General features: G+C 38.1%; 2 long non-coding RNA genes across 2 annotated transcripts; one reads left to right on the top strand and one right to left on the bottom strand.

Annotated features, from left to right (window-relative positions):
* Nucleotides 1–2653: 2653 nt before the first annotated feature.
* On the bottom strand, nt 2654–4877 carry LOC143259611 (uncharacterized). Its single transcript, XR_013033624.1, has 2 exons — nt 3897–4877; nt 2654–2846 (listed from the first exon to the last, which is right to left on the bottom strand). It is a non-coding gene; the product is annotated as an uncharacterized LOC143259611 (long non-coding RNA).
* Nucleotides 4878–8369: 3492 nt separating this feature from the next.
* Nucleotides 8370–21196, top strand: LOC117228122 (uncharacterized). Its single transcript, XR_004492236.2, has 3 exons — nt 8370–8678; nt 16133–16771; nt 20747–21196. It is a non-coding gene; the product is annotated as an uncharacterized LOC117228122 (long non-coding RNA).
* Nucleotides 21197–24059: the final 2863 nt, after the last annotated feature.

Raw genomic sequence — 24059 nt, 5'->3', positions numbered from 1 at the left:
ACAACATTAATTCTTCAGCGTTTATTTAACAGGTTAAAATCAATTCGTTTGCAGCAATTCCAATTGTATCCGTGGATCCGATAAGTTGCTTCCAGTAATGTAATCTATTTTCGAGATTATTATTATTTTTTTTAACAATATCTTTTAACGAATCGACCTGTCCGCGATGAATTGGCACAACGACAGATCAATGTAATGAAAAGATAAACAGTTTCTCAGGAGAGATGAACGATTGTAGCGTGATAAGATAAGATTAAAGCGAGATCCAGAATCAGTGATAAACGCGTCCGAAGTGTCGCGACGATTCGGCGAGGGTTAAAGACATTGACGCAATTGTCTAGTAATCATAATCCAGCGATCATTATACGTACTACATCGTTAAAGCGCGCTCTCGTCCCTGATCGGTCCGCGGACAACTCACGCTTGCGTTATTTCTTCTTGGAATCTCGCAACAGGAAGATCGTTAACCGAATCGAGACTTATCGATTGGTTGTGCGAAAGAAACGTTACTCTTCGGGCCGCGGATAAGATACCGCGACTTTTCTTTTCTCTTTTTTTTTCTTTCTTTTTAAGAACAGTAGTCTCGCGTATTCGTTGATGGTTCGCTTTTAATGGCTAGCTGGTAAACGATATCGTCAGCCATTCATTATCGAGACACTGATACAGTATAATGCGATACCATAAATAATAAGGAGCCTGATGCCGCGCACCAGAGACATTCGTAACGGATTTTCTCTCATAAATCGATTTAATTCTCCCGGCCGAACACCATTATTATTACGATGAGATATAACACATAATTAGCGGACATTGTCGTCGTTTCAAAGGGATAATTTATTTTGGCGGTCATATTTAATTTCGTTGCGTGGCCGTTATTTACACGTATTTGTTTCTGATTTCGACAATTATCATTCGTTTTATATTTAATCTGTCAGAGTGTTCCTCGTTCAGTGGCATACTTGCACCGCTGCATTATACGCTTCTGATGCACCCAGCGATCGAGCTTAATGCGTCTGACCAATGACGATTCTGTTCCACTTAATCGTTCAACCACTTCGCCCCCTCCGCGTCGAATAGTGTTCTTAACCCTTTGCACTCGAAGCCATATTGGCTGGAAAATTTAAATTAACTTTCTTGACTTATGGTATTTCCATTTTAGTGACAAAGTGCATTTTATGCATATGAAATTAAGCCTTGCGTGACTCGTACAACAGTTAGACTTTTAACAATTCTTCACACCTAAGCTTTGATATTACAAAAATTATCTTGGAACGTGGCGTAACAATTTTAGTGGTGCCTCAGGGTCACCACTCGAGTGCAAAGGGTTAATATTCGACAGCAAGCCTTTGTGCATTTATTTCCAAGTAAAAATATTTAATTAGAACCGTTGTCGTGATACTCGGTTGATGTTTAATATTGTAAATCGTTTCGAAATTCAGCGACGGGTTTTCACGTATTTATTGTTATTTATCGTGCAAACGTAACGAACAAATTAACTTTTAATCAACATCTCTTCGGGCCAGTATCCAATAACACGCGATGCGAATATCGCCGTGAAATCGAATTTGATTTTTACGAATCGAAGAATGTCTCTATCGTCGGGCTACCGATCTTTATTATTATTTCATAACAAAGATGGACATATTATTTAAATATGGACCGCGCAGTTTCAGTTTCATTAATTAAATTACTCGGACCTCGTGTTACGTAGTAAACATCTAATCGAACGTCTGTAACACGACGCGTACGACGCGGTTCGCGAACGAATTTACGAAGTTTTCCAATGGTTTTAATTGTGCGTCGTCGGTTCTCCGAGTAAATTGAATTGTTTGTCCGATGGTATCGGGCTTCTTTATCGAGCAATCGACGAATTTTCCTGTCAGACTCTGGTTACACAATCTGGCCCGGTAATTTTGCGGTCGTTGTCACGGACTTGCGAATGCATATTCGCCGCTGTTAACTTCGTTCAAAGTTCCGTCCTGATTATGACAATGTTTTGAACGGGGAACTTACGTGAATACAGGTACTTCCGGCCTGGCCCGTGGCAACAATTAATGGCGTTAGAAGTCTATTCTCGCTCATTAACGATCCTCCAGTCATGTGCAAGCGCCGAAACTTTGAAGTTTCCGCTAGGCTTGTGATATTTTGCCGGTGTGTCTCTGATCATTTAATGGCGGTAACACAGCAGCCAACGTTACTGGCAATCTAGGCGGCGCACCTTGAACAATCGGGCTGGATGCTGACGTCCGTGCTGCGTCATTAATAACAGCCGATACCGCGGGAATACGCGATCCTTGATTTTATCGGGATGCTCGTCGATTAGGCAATGTATAATTTTTCCACGAGTTCTTCAGTATTAAGGCACTTGTTACATTGGGCAATATCTATATTCTAACTCAAGCTTTAAGGATCGATCGTGGAGAAAAAACGATCTTCGTATCCGTCAAAATTGTTCAGAAATACTTTCAAAGAATTGGTAGAACATTTACAGAAATTCTCCGCGAATTTAACCCCTTAACGTGCACGCTCGAGTTAACTCGAGCGCGCTAAACTGGCCAAACTGTGCACACTCGAGATAATTCGAGCGGCGTTGTACTTTACGTTGTTATAATTTTTCACACTCGAATGCAATCGAGAACTGAAAATAATAATGTAAGAGCAAAAAAGAAACAATCGTTTTATTGATATTTATCATTTACATGGGATTGTAAGCTATAACACTTACTTATTCAAGTATAAAATATATCCTTTTTCTACTTATCACTTACGGCTTATCTCTTCCTTGTGAGCCGCTTTCCGACAGCGTATTCATATTCAGATTCGCTCATTTTTCAATATATATTTTACTAAAATAGAATGTAAAATAAAATATAACAACAACAACAACAACAACAACAACAACAACAATAATAATAATAATAATAACAATAATAATAATAGTAATATTCTGAAAATTAGAATTGCAATAAAAATTTTGATTATTTTTGTATTTTTGTAATTTTCTTGCCAAGACAACGTTCTAAATTGTTTCTTTACATTTTAAAAAATTGATTTCTTTTGGCCGGCCTTTTTGAAAAAAACTGTGCATTAAGGGGTTTAGCAAAAAAATTGAGTGGGTTAGAATGATACAATGCCGTGATTTCCTGATTGTGAGAAACAAGGGGTGTTATTGTTCACCGACACGTGTATTGTTTACCGACCAAATTCATCCTGAAGATAATTTATAGCTGAGTTAATTTGCAGTAACGTTAATTAATTAATTGAGTTAATTTTCAAATAACATTTTGGCATATATCGATTACATTTTAAGACACAAGTCCGAATACTCTACAAGTCTTGCCTTTTGCTGTACCATTAACCCTTTGCACTCGAGTGGTGCCTCACAATATGTATATATTATTATTTTATATTATTATGTATTGTAATAATATATACATATTATTATAATACATATTATTACATGTATATATATATATATATATATATATATATATATATATATATACAAAGTTTACATTTAAAAAATTGTTGAAAGCGTAATTGTTGCACGAGCCACCACAAGGCACAATTTCATACGCATAAAATTAGTCAGAAAAATAATTTTAGGTTAACGATTCAAATAGCTTCGAGTGCAAATAGTTAATATCAGTCAACTATTCCGTCCACAAAAGATCTACAGCATTTTTTTCAAGATAATATAATATATATACAGAAATGTCTGCCACAGAAATAGTCCAAAAATCTCTTCCAAACCGGAAACGAGGGGGCGTGACAAATCTCGGAATGCGGCGCGGGACATTTTATTCGAATTCGGGGGTCGATCTCTGCGTTTGTTTAGCCGCGCCGCCGAAAAAAAAGTAAGGCTACCAATAACTCGGGGAAACGGTGCAGCATACCGTTAGTATACGGCGGGGTTCCGGCGCACGAACCGTACGATCGTCGCTGATTATTCCGGTGCAGTGCATCCGGCCAGGTTCTTGCGCCCCGATGTATATACGTGCATTCACGCGTGCTCGGCCATCGGCGTCCCGTAGGCGTCCCATCGGAGATCGGTCTCCGGCATGTGCATTTGACAGTTTAAGATTATTTACACGTGGCTACGGAAGCTCCCCGGCCCGGGATCGAAACGAGGTTATGAAAGACGGCGTGCATTATGCAACGCCCGGATTTCGCGGCGCAATCTGACGCGGTACATTCGCCGCGCGGCCGCACACATTGTGCATTTCATATGCGGCTCTGTCGGCCAAGATCCCATTTCGAATTGTCATTCGTCCGCATCGATGACAGTCATCGTAATCGCGAGGTATCTCGTTCGCCGCTATCTCGTCGCGATCCACGCAGTCGAATCGGCGTGTTTCCATCGAGAGGAGTGTTGTGAAACAAGTCTCGATTCAGATAATTGTTTCCTTTGTTCTTTGGCTGCCGATTGCGATCCACCGGAGTTGAATAAAAATTCGGTTTCATTTTTGAATCATTTCGTGGTTCGAAGCGTTTCCTTCGCTCGCGGTTTCGTTAAATGTAATCAATCGGCCCCGTATGACTAATTGTTACGAATTTAATCGTATGTGTAATAATTACTGTTAATTAAACGATGTTAGCTGTAGTTAAAATACACGGTGACTAATCGCTATTAATTACGCGTTAATGTCACGAATGACGATCGCTCGGTCATTAATCATTTGTGAAAGCTCGATTAAGTTAGTCGTTACACGTTCATTTAATGCGACAAATAAACGCTTTAATGCGGTAATCGCCTAGTTACCGTGAATCTGTATACCAAAAGCTTGAAGTGCCCAACTCTGCCTCCATTTTGATTTCGGTATTTGCTGCAACGTTGTTGCATTCGATCGCATTCGCAAGTGTAACTTTGTAATCTATTTAGGACAATCGCGGAGTATTCATATATTATTATATATTATATATATAATAATGTAATATATAATAATATATTAATATTATTATTAAATAATATAATAATATATTATTATTAAAATAATAATATATATATTACATTATTATATATATTATATATATAATATTAATACTATATTATATATATATATATATATTATTATATATTACATTATTATAATAATGTAATATATAATAATATATGAATACTCCGCGATTGTTCTAAATAGGTTGCAAAGGTTATATATATAATATATATATATAGGTTATATATATTATATATATAATATTAATTGTATATAATATATATAATATTAATATATATAATATATATAATATTATATTATATATATATTATATATATATTATATATTATTATATATATAACATTACCCACGAATATTATTATTTTATTATCATAAAATCTGATAAGCAACGAGCGTAGAGTTTGGTCAACATTTTTAAAACGTCGAATATAATCGAACATCGGCATCGGCGAACTCATCTTCTGTCCAATTCCGTATTTCGGTTATCGCTAATTAATGAACGACGGTAAACGTCGGACGCGGTCCGTCGACGGTTATATTTGTTAATGTCAGAAGTCAAACTAGAAGCATGTTTAATCATCTCCGTCGATACATTAGCAGAAATTAATTTTCAAGATCGGATGGCGGACGACCAACGCGGCTGTGGTTTACGTGCGAATTAATAGCGGGACGAAGTAAACGAATATAGGAAATGGTGATTATTTTTGTGTGCGAGCGGTATGCACTCCGGGGCTGTTTACAAAACCGAGTCGGCAAGTGGGAGGAGTTGATTCGTGCAGCTGGTAATCGGATAAACGATAGAACAGATAATGTTAAAAATACACGAGCTATTCGATCTTGTAATCTCGCAAGGCCCGTGCTTTTCGAAGGGTCGCCGGTGCAATGTTTCACGCGGGACTCTATAGACATGTATTCTCCTGTTACGATAAAACGGTAATAATATGTTGCCGGCGACGTGTGTACGCGCGTCTAAATCTGAATCTATAACATCATCCTAGATATCAATTGCGTAATTACCATCAATTTACGAAAACGCGTCCGATGGCCTACCAGGAATTCATGGCTCGGCGCCAAGCAGGCACCTAAAACGCAATTTTAGGGCGCCCAGTTAGCCAGCCCCGGCACGCATATTAGAAATTTCGTTACATTAATTCGGTTTTACCGCTTCCGCTTATGCGACACCTGGTTATACGCGCTCTAAAGCAAGCTTTGGCACCGTCGCCCCGACCCGCCGTTAAAACCGCCGGGAAAACCGTGGCCCCGAAGAACAGGCCACCTTTTCTTCGATCAAGCGCGAATTAAAATCCCCGCGGATTATCTCGCTTTCAACCTCCGGTTCAAACGGCGCAATATTTCTACGCTTAATTGCTCGACGTCGACGATGATAAAATTTTATCGTCCGAAATGAACCGCCGGAAGATAAATCTACCGGGAAGAACGTACATATACCGGTGTTTCGAGCTTTTACGAATTAAAACAATTATCAGTTGCGAGAGGGTAGAATCGCCGAGCGGAGCGAAACGGCCGAGTAGAATAGGCGTTTGCGAAATCGGACTGTGGGCTCGATCGATCTTCCTGACGAACCGTGCACAAGAAATCGGCCAGCGAACGTATAAAATGCTTATATACAAAATTTATTATAATCGGGGTGATTTGTGCGTTGATTGAAATGCGAGTTATGCTCTTTCTCTTCAAGTTTTTCGAAGATCGCTCATAATCGAACGAATCATATGGATTTTTAAATATTACTAATTTTTAATTTAAATTAATTAATAATTTCGTGTAAGCACGGAATGCGATCATCGATAATTAATTTTTAATTTAATTTAAATATTACTAATAGTACTAATTTTATGGATCTTTTCGTCGAAGACAATAGCTTTCGTTTAATAAATTGTTTGGAGATTTTTATATATACGATGCAGCAACTTCTTCCGAAATTATTATTTTAAAGAAAATTACCGGAATCATTTCAGATACGGTTCGATCGTTCGGAAAGCTATCGATTAGTTTCTGGTAAATGAATTACGAAGAGACAAAAGTTACATTTAATTTGTTTCTCTGCGGTCAATCTACACGATTTTATTTCACGATCGTTCCTTTTTATTTGTAATTAATGCACGATATTTCGATGTCAAATCAAAATCCTCCGGTCGACAATAACTAAACCCCGTGGATCTTATTCGTTCGCTAAAAACATTAGAAAGTTACAAAGCGATTAAAGGAGACGAAACAAATTTTCATTTATCTTCTGCTTCTTGGGATTTGCTCATAATCGAACAAATTATATGGATTCTTATATCGTCGAAGACAATAGCTTTCGTTTAACAAATTGTTTGGATTTATATACGATGCAGCAACTTTTCTTCCGAAATTATTATTTCAAAGAAAATTATCGGGATCATTTTAGATACGGTTCGATCGTTCGGAAATTGTTTCTGGTAAATGAATTACGAAGAGACACAATTTTATTTCACGATCGTTCCTTTTTATTTATGATTAATGCACGATATTTCGATGTCAAATCAAAATCCTCCGGTCGACAATAACTGAACCCCGCGGATCTTATTCGTTCGCTAAAAACATTAGAAAGTTACAAAGCGATTAAAGGAGACGAAACAAATTTTCATTTATCTTCTGCTTCTTGGGATTTGCTCATAATCGAACAAATTATATGGATTCTTATATCGTCGAAGACAATAGCTTTCGTTTAACAAATTGTTTGGATTTATATACGATGCAGCAACTTTTCTTCCGAAATTATTATTTCAAAGAAAATTATCGGGATCATTTTAGATACGGTTCGATCGTTCGGAAATTGTTTCTGGTAAATGAATTACGAAGAGACACAATTTTATTTCACGATCGTTCCTTTTTATTTATGATTAATGCACGATATTTCGATGTCGAATCAAAATCCTCCGGTCGACAATAACTGAACCCCGCGGATCTTATTCGTTCGCTAAAAACATTGGAAAGTTACAAAGCGATTAAAGGAGACGAAACAAATTTTCATTTATCTTCTGCTTCTTGGGATCGGCGTGGTTTTCCAGTTTCCATTAAAATTTTCTGTTTGCTAATGGCCAAAGAGCACAAGGAGAGTGGAACTACTGCGAGAGTCCTCAAACATTTACATCCACCGAGGCTCTTCGTAAAGACATATAAATCCGAAATCTAATTAAAATTTTGTTCTATCCGCGGTAGTGAAATTCGAACTTTCCAACGATCGAGCAGGTAAAATCAAACGCAGGTTAATTTACACGACGGGTCTACCTATCACACAATTCGATCTTCGCGAAGCCATGTCCATTACGTTCGATGCGTCGGTTTACCAGGATCGGCATTTGTATGGTAACCACGCCGAATTTCATGATTGGCGGGAGAAAACTCGCAGGTGGAAAGGGTGGGTGCAGTAAGGGAAGCTGCAACCCATAAAGCGTCGCTGGTAGTCGGTCCCGCAGTTAGTAAGCGCCGCGACGTCCGTCGAGGATGCGGTATACGGCGTTCCTGCGTCGGGATCGTCGGCACGTGGCTACTCGAAGTCGGCCTGATTTATCTGGGCACGAAGGAACGACTTGTTCCAATTCACGATTGTTTTCACCGCGCGAGTTCTCTTATTAAAACGGCGGGAACGGGTTCCAGAGAATGTGAATGTGTATTTCGATGCGTCGTCGAGGTACCGGTTCCCTGTCTCTAAGGATGATTGACATTCAAACCGAAGTGAGTTCTCCTGATCGCAATTTGAACGAGAAATTCCGTCGAACCAATAGACGAAGAGATTTCTTTATCATTTTCGTACAGCGTTGGCGGCGAAGATGAAGTTTGTTTCCGAAGTGGACAGTGCTATTTGATCAATTTTCCGCCAGGGAAAAGGAACGACTGGGACGCCTGTGCGATATATTAATTAGCCGGCGCAGTTTATATCAATCTTGGCTCCCCTCCCGAAACCACCAACTTCCAAATTTATGCGAGACCCTAATTCCATTCCCGCGGTCTCGCGGCAAATACCATTCGTTTCATTAGATTCGATGCTAACGAAGTTGCGAAATAATTCGGTCCCGCGTCCCGGTATCTTTACCGTGGCCCTCGAATTATGCGACCACCGTCGCAATTAAGAGTCACGTCGGACAAACGGCGGGAGACACCGGGCCGGCTAAAAGGGGTTTCGTGTAAGCACGGGATGCGATCATCGAAAGAATGATCCAAGTTCCTCGGAAGACACTCGCGTGGATTTCGCGAGCGAGAGGCAGAGGGAATTTGCGGTCAATTTTCGTTTTATTTAACGAATAAAATGCTATCGAAACGAAGGGGACACCTTCCAGTTTCCAGTCACGGATCGATACGCGATGAGATATTGCATCGCAAGGTGTTCCAATTGTTTATAATAAATCAAAGCGAGGGGAGCGATTCCACGCGAAAGAAAAAAGCGAACCGGAAACGTAGAATAACATTTCTTTGTTCGAGCCTTCGTTATCGTGAAAATTCATTTTGAATATTGATAAGACGCGCGCGCTGCAAGTGACACTTGTCTGATCACGAACGGCACTTTCTACTTCCGCGTGAGCTAACTTTCCGGTCCAATTTTCACGAAAGGATTATTCGGAAATATCGTATTGTATGTTGTCGAGAAAATCGTGCAATCGTTTTACTACCTTCCTTGAAATTTAACGGACGACGAGGGAGAATATCGCGGGGTGTTTCAATTGTTTATCAGAAATCGAAGACAATGTCGAGAAAATTAGTTCTCGGAGTAGATTGTCTGATCATTCGACTGCGATTAGTCCAAATGCGAAATAATAAACGTATTTAAAGAATTAGAGTTATTAAGAAATTATTATTTAAGTTTGGAATCATTAAGAAATTAATAATAATTTCTTTAGTATTTAACTTTTTAAAAATTAAATTTTAGTATTAAACTTTAGAATTATTACGAAGAAAAATGAATGCCTATGTAACTGCTGTTTATCGTAATTGACGCGGACAGTTCTTATTTTGCATATAAATCCACAATTATCACGAACGATGCTCTCTATCTTGGCAAAGATTGGTTTTCGAACCCGATCTTCGAGCCCAGTTTTCTCGAAAACGGGAGCTCGTCTGGGAAAATTGTATCGTATATATTCGGTTCAGTTTTTCACGCGGAATTAGCTCGTGGAAACTGGGACACCTTACGGCGATGTTTCGCGACGATATCGGCATCGATTCTAGAGGCTGGCGGGGTTTTTTTGACAAAGCTCGCCGAGCAGGCGAGCACTTTAATTATTCATCGAGTAATTTGTGCGAGGGCCCGGTTAAGAAGTGATAACGAATCCCCCGATGTAATTACGCGGGCTTGTCGTAATCCGGGAAAGGTGGAGTGCAGGTAAAAGGAGTTCCGTGTAAGTGCGGGGCGTAATCATCCGAAGAATGAGTTAGGTAACTCGTGAAATTCGCGTGTAAGCCTCGCGAGTAAAAACCGCGATGAATTGCGAGAACTTGGGAGCCCGGCCGGGACTTTTTCTGGCCCCGTGAATTATGGCGTTCGGAAAGTGGCTTTGCACTCCCTTTCCCACCCTTTTTCGAACTTTCTAGCGGCCACTTTGATCCGTTCGGAAATTAAAAGAGAACTTCAAGGTTGCGTTAAGCTACCTTTATGATTATTTGAAAGATTTAGTGACTAGAACGTGCGAGATTTACGTTTAAAAACTATCGAATAGTAACATCATAGTTTTCCAATGTGGACATTGTCGTTTACTTCACAAATGTTAGGTCTACCGGAAAGTTCTGTCCGTTTTTTAATTGAAATATAACACAATTTTCATACATTTAATAATATTTATTGTAGAATGTACTTTCCATCGTTACTTATGACTTGTTGCCAGCGTGATGGCAACTTGTAAATGCCATTTCTAAAAAATGATTTATTTTTAGAGGCGAGGAACTCGACTAGTGCTTGGTTGACGTCAGCTTCGGTTTTGAATTTTTTTTCCTGTATAAAGTTTTGCAAAGAGAGAAACAAGTGATAATCGGAGGGTGCCAGGTCTGGGGAGTATGGTGGATGCGACAGAATTTCCCAGCCTAGCTCTGCGATTTTCTGACGAGTCGCCAAAGCAGCATGTGGCCTGGCATTATCATCGGTAGCCATGTTTTCACGATCGCGTCTCACCTAATAATGACATGAGACATCTTTGTTTCAGTTTATTTAGGAGAGTACATGTGTGTAAATGCAATGATAAAGAGAGATAGTCATACATGTCTCAAATCAACATGTGCATATGGATTGAAACTTGAAGTGACACTATTGGACAGAACTTTCCGGTAGACCTAATACATACAAACACCGAGCGAACAATTTTCAAATTTATCGAACCAACTATACAAGACGAGCAGAAGAATACAAGTGTAACGTACACGTTTTTTAAGTGACTCGAATTCTTCGATTATTGCCCGGTTTCATGAACATCTTACGCCATAAAATCGTGTGAATTTCGTTATCGCGATTTTATATAGAATTTACGAAATACAAAAGCGATTTATTTCTTTGAAATAGTAACGAAAAGCTAGCCCTTTGTTGGCGATATTTGACCGGTAGAATAAACATACGTAAAGAATTCGATTCTCTGCAATATCGATGCTAGAGTCAAAAAATATATAAAAGCAATTTATTTTATAAAAAAGAATAAAATAAAATATTTGCGAGAACGAAACGTTGTCCTCAACAAACGAATAACCCAAAAGTTAGTTTAGAAACGCAATTTCTCTTCACACCGATGAATATTTTAGTTATTTCGGGATAACAAGAACTGGTTCGTATTTTTCGAAAAATTGCTTCCGAAATATTTTCTCTACCATCTGTTTCAGTTTATTTAGGAGAGTACATGTGCGTAAATGCAATGATAAAGAGAGATAGTCATATATGTCTCAAATCAACATGTGCATATGGATTGAAACTTGAAGCGACACTATCGGACAGAATTTTCCGGTAGACCTAATATATAAGCGTATAAGCCTATCCGTTGGACAACAAAAATTAAAAAAAACGGATTATGAGTCGGGGTAGGTTCACCGTGCGACGTCATAAAATTTTCATCGCATCGAGAAATTCGTTGAGAAAGTCTAATAGTTAACTGGCTCCGTGGATCGATGGTTAAAAATAAATGGACGTATTAATACTTCGAACGTTGGCGCCCAAGAAACGACATTGCTCACGAAACGTACGTGACAGTATAGGAGCAAAAGGTAATTAAAAATGCACGATGATCGGGCGAGTGGAGCAGATATGTTATTCGAACGTCAGGTGGAGAACGAACCTCATAATGTCAGGGAGGGGGAACTATACCGAACTATGTAATTCTTAAAAAATTCTACTATTCCTGGCTAGACGGAGGAGATTTGTTTTGTGCCGATCAAACAGAGGTTGAGCGTCTGTTCCGGGATAATTAAGTGGGCTAGCATTGCTCCCGGGCAAGTAGTACTGCAACTTCACAACCAGACAAGAACACAGATACATACATACATACATACATACGTTAAGTAGAATGATATTGGAATGATAAATTCGTCACCTTTTTTGGGGTGAATTTTCGATGAAACCAGCGAAGCGTATTTTCGTAGAATTCTGTACTGTTATTTTATGAGGGATAATTCTATGAATTTTTAAAAGGAATGATTATTTTAAAAAAAGATTTCTATAATAATAATCTCGTATAGTATTAAGAGCACCTATATCACGAATAAAAATTCTATGATTTTTCCAAAAATGTAGCGATTCTGTTAGATTTTGAAAGAGTTGTAAAGAAAACATTAAAATTAAAAAAATACATTTTGCGATCTTCTAATCATAGTACAATCAAAATAGATGTTCCAATACAGAGTTAAGAAAGGAGTACATTTATTGATCTAAGAGGCTAATTTTATACGAACAGCAATTTGCTAGGAAAGTTTCATACAATTTGCGTTACCTTTCTGATTAGGGTTTCGATGCTGCGTTTCGTGACCGAAGGGACTACGGTTCGCGGGGGCTCTTTGCGTGCTCGACGGTAAGGCGTTGCTAATGCTCGCCGTGCCACGCATCTCCCAGCGAGACCAGTTGTTTGAATCAAATCGAACGGCATCGTTCGCTTGAATTTTTCGCAGCGTGGGAACTTCCGTCGACCCCCCCCCCCCCGTTACAATCGGAGTTTTACCGCCGATTCGGAATCTTGCAAGGAAAAACGGAACGACTCCTTGTAAAAAAGCGCAACGCGATGACACAATGATTAATTTGTAACAGATTCTCCAAGAGCTTGAGTTCAATCGATATATAATATAATATATAATATATAATATATAATATATAATATATAATATATAATATATAATATATAATATATAATATATAATATATAATATATAATATATAATATATAACATATAATATATAATATATAATATATTAATTATATATAATTATATATTAATTATATATTATATTATATATATATTTAATATAATTCCTATAATAAATTTTCGTATCCTTCTGGAACTGTTACGAAACCGATCTGGACGTCCATTTTTATTTTAAGAGCGAGAAAATCAACGTCTATTCTATGCCAGTTATCGGCAACAGAGAAAGATCGAATTTTATTTCGATTTAAAGAATTTTATTTAAATTTATTTTTATTTTCAATAAATTATGTACGAAATTTATATCGTCACGTGCCTGTTACGATATTACATTGCAACGGGTTGAATCCTGTTCGGTTGTTTATGTAAGGTTTGAAATGGAGTACCGTGCGAAAATTAATTAATGCAAACATAACTTGTCGATCGCATTAATAAATTCCAACCGCAAATGCTCGTGCAAACATTGGGAAAGGGGAATGACAGCGATCAGCGGCGATTTATTACACAATTCGTGCATGATGAATAGAATTATAACGTGTAAATAAATTGCCACAGACGTTGCGACAGAATTTTTCGCATAGAAATCCCCAAGAAAAATGTAAGATCGACCGAAAGATACGATCGAATAAAAGTGCGAACGAGTTTTTAATTACATTTTGGAACGGTTCAGGGTTAAATTGCATCGAGATAAAATCGACGGGGGTGTCTGGTCGACCGAGCAGCGACGAAAAATTAATAGATCGGCGTAAAAAAAACGAGCCGAAGAATTTACCGTGGAATCTACTCGACGAAACTGTACAAAACCGTTCCGAAAGGAAACGCGAATTGATGAGAGAGTAATTCTCTTTATTCACCCTAATTCTCGTTCCCTTTATTCTCCGGCGGACAGGTTTCGATCACAGGCTACATTCCAGGAGATTCCGGGCGTTTGAAACTGCTCGGAAAACTCTCCATAATTAACTTACGTAATTAACCCATCGATGAAGGATCTCGGGGGGAGGGGGGCGGCGGAACGAGCTGGGACGCGACTGAAAGAACGTCGCATGCTGATTAAACGTGTATTCTTGACAATCAGTTTGATCGATCATTGAACGGCCTCCAATAAAGGACTGTTCAATCAATCGTTCTGTAAAAGCATATAAAACTTTTTCCAGATGTGCCTCGTTAATTGTCGGCACTCGTTTCTTCTCCTCGTAGAACTTACCGTTTACTCTGGTTAACAAATTGCAGAGCCGAGAATATCTGATGGATTTTGAAAAACGGAGAGAAACTTGAAAAATTGTGGAACCCAGGAAATTCAGAGGAACGTGAAAAATTCGGGAAACTGGAGGCTCGGTGGAATTTGTGAAATAAAAAATTGAGGAAATTCTGAAAGCGTAGAGGTTGAAAAGCAATTTAAAAAAATTCTAACCACTCTTCGTATTATTTTCATAGTCATTAGGAAATGGGAGATAGAAATTAGGAAATCACGGCATCAGGAAAATGCCGTTTGGTAGCATAAGATTAAGATGTTCCTGCATAGCTGTGCGTACATCGTTAGTAGGCTGCAGATATTTGTACGAAATAAAAATATTCTGTATCGACGGTATGAAAACTGGAACCAAATGGAAATGTGTTCCTCCGTATGATATACTTAATATACTAATACTAGTATGATATACTATTATAATACTAGTATGATATACTAATATTAGTATGATATACTACTATTATAATACTAGTATGATATATTAATATTAGTATGATATACTAATACTAGTATGATATACTAATATTAGTATGATATACTAATATTAGTATGATATACTAATATTAGTATGATATACTAATATTAGTATGATATACTAATACTAGTATGATATACTAATATTAGTATGATATACTAATACTAGTATGATATACTAATATTAGTATGATATACTAATACTAGTATGATATACTAATACTAGTATGATATACTAATACTAGCATGATATACTAATACTAGCATGATATACTAATATTAGTATGATATACTAATACTAGTATGATATACTAATACTAGTATGATATACTAATACTAGCATGATATACTAATATTAGTATGATATACTAATACTAGCATGATATACTAATATTAGTATGATATACTAATACTAGCATGATATACTAATATTAGTATGATATACTAATACTAGCATGATATACTAATATTAGTATGATATACTAATACTAGCATGATATACTAATATTAGTATGATATACTAATACTAGCATGATATACTAATATTAGTATGATATACTAATACTAGTATGATATACTAATACTAGTATGATATACTAATACTAGCATGATATGCTAATATTAGTATGATATACTAATACTAGTATGATATACTAATACTAGTATGATATACTAATACTAGCATGATATGCTAATACTAGTATGATATACTAATACTAGCATGATATGCTAATATTAGTATGATATACTAATACTAGTATGATATACTAATACTAGTATGATATACTAATACTAGCATGATATGCTAATACTAGTATGATATACTAATACTAATCATTGATGTATTTAATAAAATAAGATGCGAGAAGTTTGACGTGTTAATAACTCGAAATTCTTTTAAATTTCACTTATTCGCCTAAATACACAGTAAATTCGATTATTCGAGCCTTGCGGCTCATTTTTATAATTGCAAGGCTCCAATAATCTCCACTTTCCAAATTGTCCATTATCGTGGACAATCCGATCGCGAATTAGGGAGAATTTCCTGCATATTATCCGCTAAATATTATCCATTCTCTGTTGACAGCACCGTAGAGGAGCGAAGACGTTCGTTGGATCGTCAGGAGGGTCGCGGACGAACGAGGAATAAAATTGATCGGGTCGACTTGAAATAGCAATTAAATACACGCGAAGTCCGGGTGCACGATGCCAGAAGAAGACGCGACTCCTAACACAAAAGTCCGTTCGAAATTCGCGAGAGAGCAATCTGGATGCTGCGCAATTGTGTAAGCCAGCGAATGGTGAATTATTCGTCAAACGGAATTCCTGAAACAGAGAGCTACGAAACGTTCCATCCATTCGCCGGCTGATTATATTGAGGATAATGAACGACAGAAGTCGCCGGGCGGTCTGAAGACTTTGTGGAACGCAAATCCGAGGTGGAGAGGACGACGTCGAGGACATGTCCTGTGAGAAAGCGTCGCGACGCCTCAGGTTCTTGCTCGGCAAGGCCAAGAGGCTCGGGCTAAATACGGACGAAGTCGCCGAGCTACCGGCGAGCAAGAGACTCTTGTCTACCAGAGTCACTTCCGCCTCTAACACATGGACAATCCTAGCCATGATCGCTTTGATCCTTGCCGGCGGTATTGTGTTTGCCTTCCTCTGCGCGCCGTGTCTCGTGAAAAGCGCAGCGTGAGGCACTTTCCGATCCGCCGAGACTCAACAGGTTCGTTCGATAATTGGTCGTTTTTTCTCGGCACTATGATCGATGTTTCTTAACGTGCTCGTTAACTAATCCTATTATTGAATTATCTTACGAAACGCGACGCGAGCCCTTTATATACGGCATTCAAAGAATTCTACGAAAAGAAAGAATTCCTTGTGAATTCCTTGAACACGATGCTCTTCGTCACGAGTTTACGTAATAATGCAGATAAATTGCATGCGACTATCGTTACGTGCATTATTAACTCGTGGATGTCACGTGTGTACGTGCGTCGGTGATAGCGAACGTATTAATTTGCCTGCTATCTCCCACGCGTTCAAGGACTCTATACATATGCTTTCTTACGCGGCGCATTCCACGATTTTCGCTTCGACTTCGACACCTTTTGGTCGATCGAGAAACATTTGATTCACCGTGGACAGAGATATTTTGTCTAAATACCTAAATCTAACTAAATTCAAAGTACACCAATGTCGCCCTAATTGTTAACTAACAATTTGGGAAGAAGAGATACGATTGTTCGAGCCTTGTAGATCGTTTTGTAGTTCTTAACAATTCTTAACTATGAGAACGAAGTCGCAAGGCTCGAATAATCGTATCTCCTGTTCCCGAATTGTCCAATTTTTGTGGACAATCTGAGCGTCAATTAGAGAGACATTACTGTAGTTTCGCGCGACTGACATCGAGCTTTAACCCTTTGCACTCGAGTGGCGACTCCGAGGCACCGCTAAAATTGTTATATCACGTTCCAAGATAATTGTTATATTATCAAAGTTTAGATTTCAAAAGATTATTAAAAGTCTAACTGTGTTGTATGAATCGCGAGACCCAATTTCATAGGCATAAAATGCACTTTGTCATGTAAAATGGAAATGCTATGAACCAGAAAGATTGTTTTAGATTCACAGTTGAAGCGGCTTCGAGTGCAAAGGGTTAAGATTCTGCAGCTTTAACAGTTTTCTTTTAATTTATAAGCGGTTTGGGAATGTAACATTTATATATATTTTAGAATCGGGCACGCAAAACGGTTCAACTTCTGGCTCTCATTTCTTAGGGCAGGATCGTTTCGACCGCGTCCAAGTATCCTACGCAGCTTGTTAAACGATTATTTCGTTTCGATTCTTTTAAAAGCGACAATACCAATTTTATATATATATATATATATATATATATATATATATATATATATATATATAATAAAAATAATCGTTTAACAAGATGTGTAGGATTTTTATATATATGTATAAAATTATATTAAAATTATTATATTTATAATTATATATATATATTTTATATATATATAATATATATATAATTATAAATATAATAATTTTAATATAATACCAATACCATATATTTTTATATTTTAATATATATATGGTATTATATATATTATATATAATTATTATATTTATAATTATATATATATTATATATATATAAATAAATATATAATATATAAAATTATATATATATAATATATATATAATTATAAATATAATAATTTTAATATAATACCAATACCATATATTTTTATATTTTAATATATATATGCGCCATATTTTATATATATATATATTATATATAATATATATATATATATATAATTATAAATATAATAATTTTAATATAATACCATATATATATATATATATATTAAAATTAAATATGGCGCATATATATATTTAAATATATTAATATATATTGTACATATACAATATATACCAGTACAAATTAATATTTGCTCGCTTGGAAAGTTCAGATTTGATTAAGACGCTTGCCCCGACGAGAAATAAGGACACAAATCAAATATTTAGTACAATTAACTATCACGATGCTACTAAAACATTCGATGAACCTTGAAGTAAAGGCTTCGCAAAATACCTTCGAACCGCTTGAAAACGGTACGCGAATTTCTGAACAGTTTAGAGACTAAAAATCCGATACGGCGGAAAGCTCGCGGAGCTTGCCGTCGCGGCAAATATTAAAAGTGACTGGTTCCCACGGGAATTGTTCGAAAACAATCCGCTTGATACTTCGATCCCGGAAGTACTGCTAAGTCGGATCGAACGTAGTCGTGACTTTCCATCGGGGGGCAAGACAAAAAAAGAAGTCGCGAGAAAAGGCAAACAAACCGAAGGGAAAAAGCAACGTTTGAGGGAGATAGAGACAGATGGAAGTGTAGTTGAGGCGCGAAGTAGGGACGATAATGGTCGTGGATAACGACGTTTCCGTGCACTTTTGTCGAAAACTCTCTCTCTCTCTCTCTCTCTCTCACTCACCCTTTCTCTCTCTTTCTCGGAGAAGAGGAAGGACTCCGGCAGAAGCAGAAGCAGAAGCAGAAGCAGAAGCAAAAGCAAGGGAAAGCCCTGGCAGGTGCTCTCTACGCAGAGCATGTGCCGTCGTGATGTAATTTCTAGTACACGGGACGGCGTTGCTGGTTCGTAAAATACATGAGTTTCGACGTCGCGCGAGTGCCGTAAATCCGTTGCCCTAAGGCGCAATTAGTTACCGCGATATTAGCGCCATAAATTTAATGAAACGCCCGGCCATCGATAGAAATTTATCCGCGAGGATCGCGAGATCCGATCCCGCGACGTAGATCCGCGATCGATCGATCCGCGGCGACAGAAACACCGTGTGTGTAACCGGCGAAGCATTACCGAAAATTAATTAACCGTCCGTGTATTTCCTTATGCGACATGCAAGTTCGATCGACGATTAGGAATGTTCGTGGAAAGTGAGATCCAGTATATTGCATAATTGCACCGAGTGCGCCGCGTTCCTCGGAAATGCGGGACGCTATCGGTTGCCCGTGATTCGAGGATGAATTCTTGCGCCGTTGGAGTCGGCGTATCTTTAATTACGATTCGCGAGATTCAGTTTTCAGGACTTACTCCGTCGATCATTCGCGAATTAGGATTTTCGAACTGCACTGTTGGATAAATAAATTGTTTGATCGCCTGAACTTCAGAAGTATAGTTACACAGCGCGATTGTTGTCCCTACCTTGAGAGCTTATGATATTTATTAAATATATTTAATATATTTAAAAAATAATATATTATGTATAATAATAATATATATAATAATATTATATATATATAATTATTAATATAATAATTAATATATTATAATATAATTATTATATGTATATATATATAATTATTAATAATTATTATATATATAATAATAATATAATTTATATATAAAAATATATAATAAATATATTTACTAAATTTAGGATAAATACTCCCCTAATTGTAGAGAATTATTAACTTACCAAAATCTTCTCCGACTGCACCGTGAAGTACTTTTTACATTTGCTTTTCGGGATCGAGCATTCAAGCCGATTCAGCTTGCACGGTGAAACAAAGTGTTACGCTCGAAAGAAATTGCAATAATTACTTCGAGAAATTCCATAAGATAGAAGACGTCGTATTCGATGCTATCGAAGGTTTCCGCGTCGAATGTTTCGCAAGAAGGATCGCGTTTAAAAGAAAGCGTCCGAGCTTCGAAGACAGTGGATCCTCGTACAAAATAAAAATATGAATTTCATGAAACCAGAGCGAAACAGAAATAGATTTTTCTTCGACGATTCAAACGAATTAACAACATTAGCAGATTCTATTAATCGTTCTCCACTGTTTCGAACCGGCCGCGTTAACTTTTGCGTTAATTGCACGCAACCCGCGCTCCGGTAATTAATGGCAACAGTTACGCATTACATGCATCATCCGATGCAGCGCGTTTCTCGCGCGTATCACAGTTTCAACGCGCTCTTTGCATCCCCCCGGCTGAATAGAAACGTTTTAATGTGGCTCGGAGACTTGAAAAGCGTCGTATTCACGAAGATTCCGACCAAATGACCGTGCTTCGTCCCTTCCGCCCGTTCGGAGAACGTCGCACAGAAGCGACGCGAAGTACTTGGAGATTTTTAGCGAGCCGGCGCTGACGACTAATTCGCTTTGTTTCAGATCTCACGAGGGATAATTGGACGGGTGTCGCAAGATTCGACTATTAGCCAAACTAATTATAACCAGTGATCTTATTTTCACGGAGCTTCGAAGAAGTTCCCGAGTTTCGGAACGCTTTCAGTTTGAAACTTCGCGAAGGGTCCGCGGAGTTTCCGCGACGTCGCCGCGACACCGTCAACTATTAATTAACGGATTATCGTTTCTGGTAACAATAATGTTTAGTACGGAGCGTCGAGAGGATACGATCGGCAGCGGCGCGGCAATGGGAAAACCTCGACGGACACGCGACGTGTACGGTGCACGAGAACGAAATAGTTTTCGGGGGAGAACGTCCGGTTTCGTTGTTGGCCGATTCGAACATTGCTCAAGCGGATGATTTTTTAAACATTGTATCGTGCGACGGGTAAAGCTTTAGTTTTATATGTGATGGAATAAATTTTTAGTAACGTACATTACTATGGTCTTATTCCCCCCGAACCGTTCCCTTCCCTTATATACTAAATAATACTAATATACTAATAAATATTATACTAATTAATACTAAGATTAATTAGAATTGAATTTATTTCAGTCGGCACGAATACGTACGGTATACAGTTTTAACTTTATAATAATATTTATAAATATTATTATCTATTATTATTATATATTATATATATATATAAATATTATTTTAAGTTCTAAACGGTACAAAAATATTTTTCGAACACATTGTCAGTTTATTTACACAGCGAAATAAAATATTACGATCGGAAACAAAATTCCATCGAAGCGTTGCTGCTAATTAATGCAGAAAATGTTCGTGTTGCGCAAAGATATCCGTACGCTGGATATCGAGATGTGAGTTGGCGGATTGATTTTAGCCTGACGAAATATACAGGGTGTCCCGGAAGTGTCTCGCAATCCGGAAATGGAAGGTTCCTGAGGTCGTTTGAAGCAACTTTTTCCTTTGCGAAAATTTTCTCCGAGGCTTCGTTTACGAGTTATCAACGAAAAAACACTGACCAATAAGAGGCTAGCTCGGCTGGCGCGCGGCGGTCCAGCCAACGAGTGCACGGAGCCCAGTTCCGCTCATTAACTCGGCCGTCTCGCGCCAAACGATCTCTCCTCTGATTGGTCTTCGTTTTTCGCGAATAACTCGTAAACGAAGCCGCGGATTGCATTTTCGCTAAGGAAAAAGTTGCTTCAAATCACCTCAGGAATCCCCTACTTTCGGATTACGAGACATTTTTGGGTCACCCTGTATATTTGCATTTTTATAAAGCTGTAGATTGAAAGCATAAATCGTTAATGCGATACCATTTTTCATTACACATTGTTGCGATCATGATGGAAATACGAACTGGTGGGCGGTTCTCGCGGCTGCCCGGCACGGGCGAATCTTACGGTTACAATCAGTATTTAACGCGGTATCAAGCGGGATAGATCCGTAACCCGAAACACCGTAACGACGGGAGCGTGCTAATCGATGCCGGATTAATAGATTCGTGTTCCTCAAATGGACATATATATATATATATACACACATAGCCACGGTATTATCTTGCTCGTAAAGGAGTCCGGTATCCGCGAGGATAATCGAATAGAGGATAATCGATGGTATCTAGATCAAACACCGGATCCTCGTAATGAGTATAGCCTAAAGTAGTGACTCCGAATGGGGACCGTCGCGCCGATAAATAACCGTCGGGAACGATTAATCATCGGCGTCAGAAAAAAAAGGGCTGGTTTGCAAACAAGCTTACGTGCAACTTCGAGACGATTAATCATGCTACGCGCGCACATGTCTTCTAGAGGGAAGAACGACACCGATGATTCTGCGCCCGATGTTGTGTTGCCCCACAATTTACGCTTCTGTATAAACTCAAAACGTAATTGCTCAACGACGGCGGGACTTTCGCTCCGCGTAAACAAAGGTGGACTAATTTACTTGGACTAATTCAGATCGTTATCCGAGTTGTGACTCATAAGCGCTTCAGAAAGTAAAGTTTCCATGTAATTGGCGCGTTGCACCGTTACCTAAGAGCCATTTGCGACACACGAACTCGTAATGGTTGGCAAATTAGCGTAGATCTTCGCGCGTTTATAATTTATATTTTGATGCAGAACCGCCAGTTCGTTTTTTCTTTTCTTGTTCGAGCGGCACCGGGTCATCGGGATTTTAACCCTTTGCACTCGAATGGCGACTCTGAGGCGCCACTAAAAATTGGTGTACCATTTTTCAAAATTATTCTAAGAGCATCGGTCTCGTTTCTACTTGAAAAGGAACTATTAAAATTGCATTGTACTTGTCAACAGGCTCAATTTCATGTGCGTAAGTCGCAATAAATTATATAACATAGAACTACTGTAGATCAGAAATCATGTTTTGGATTTCGAATTCAAATAGCTTCGACCGCAAAGGGTTAATGCTCGAAGTTTTTCTCGTCAACCCTTTGCAGTCGGAGCTATTTTAATTCGACATCCAAAAGATGCTTTCTGATCTGCAGTATTTTTATTTCACATGATTCGGTGCAGTTTATGCATCTGAAATTGTGCCTATTGGCAACTGCAATAATTGCAATTTTAACAGTGTTTTAAATACAACAAATCTGATACTGTTACAATTATTGAATGAAAAATGATGTAACAATTCTTAGTGGCGCCTCAGACTCGCCGCTCGAGTGCAAAGGGTTAATTATAAGCATAACGGGTGGCCCGTATGCTGTCGCTCTGCCGTAAGAAGTTCGAAAGATTGTCCCGATGACAATGGCCGGCTTTATTTCATTTTATAACGACACACAGGGGGCCGGTTTACGTATCTCGTATCGCATCGCGAATGAAATCCATCCGAAGCCGCGACGTTGATAGACGAAGTTTATATTAGGAAAGTTTTTATGTTTCGTACAGGCCGGAAACGGTTATATAAGTCCACAGTTTCCGCGCCGGGTCAGGGCACCCGACACGACACCATATCGTGACCCCTTCTCCTGGATCAACAATGCTCCTTTGTTCCGCGCCCTTAATCTTGTATTTTCTTAACCGATCGTTAGAATCGACGACAATAGATCTCGTGCCAATCATTTCGCATTTTTAGTACTTCGTATTCCAAGGCCACCGGAATAGCCCTTCGCATTCTGAGTATTCCTGATATTGCGAGGCCATTGTGTTTTTCCAAGGTTTCTCGGAATGCTATCTCAAAGATCTTTGGGAAGAATTCTGACGACCTAGCAGAATGTTTTTTTTATTATTGAAAGTCTTCGACAATTCGCATTTGTATGACTTTTGGAGTTCCAGGAAATTTCGAAATATGTTGTTCCTTTAATATTATAAT

This window comes from Megalopta genalis, chromosome 6 (genome assembly GCF_051020955.1).
Source record: "Megalopta genalis isolate 19385.01 chromosome 6, iyMegGena1_principal, whole genome shotgun sequence".
Lineage (NCBI taxonomy): Eukaryota > Metazoa > Arthropoda > Insecta > Hymenoptera > Halictidae > Megalopta > Megalopta genalis.
This window is presented reverse-complemented; position numbering and strand designations above follow the sequence as displayed.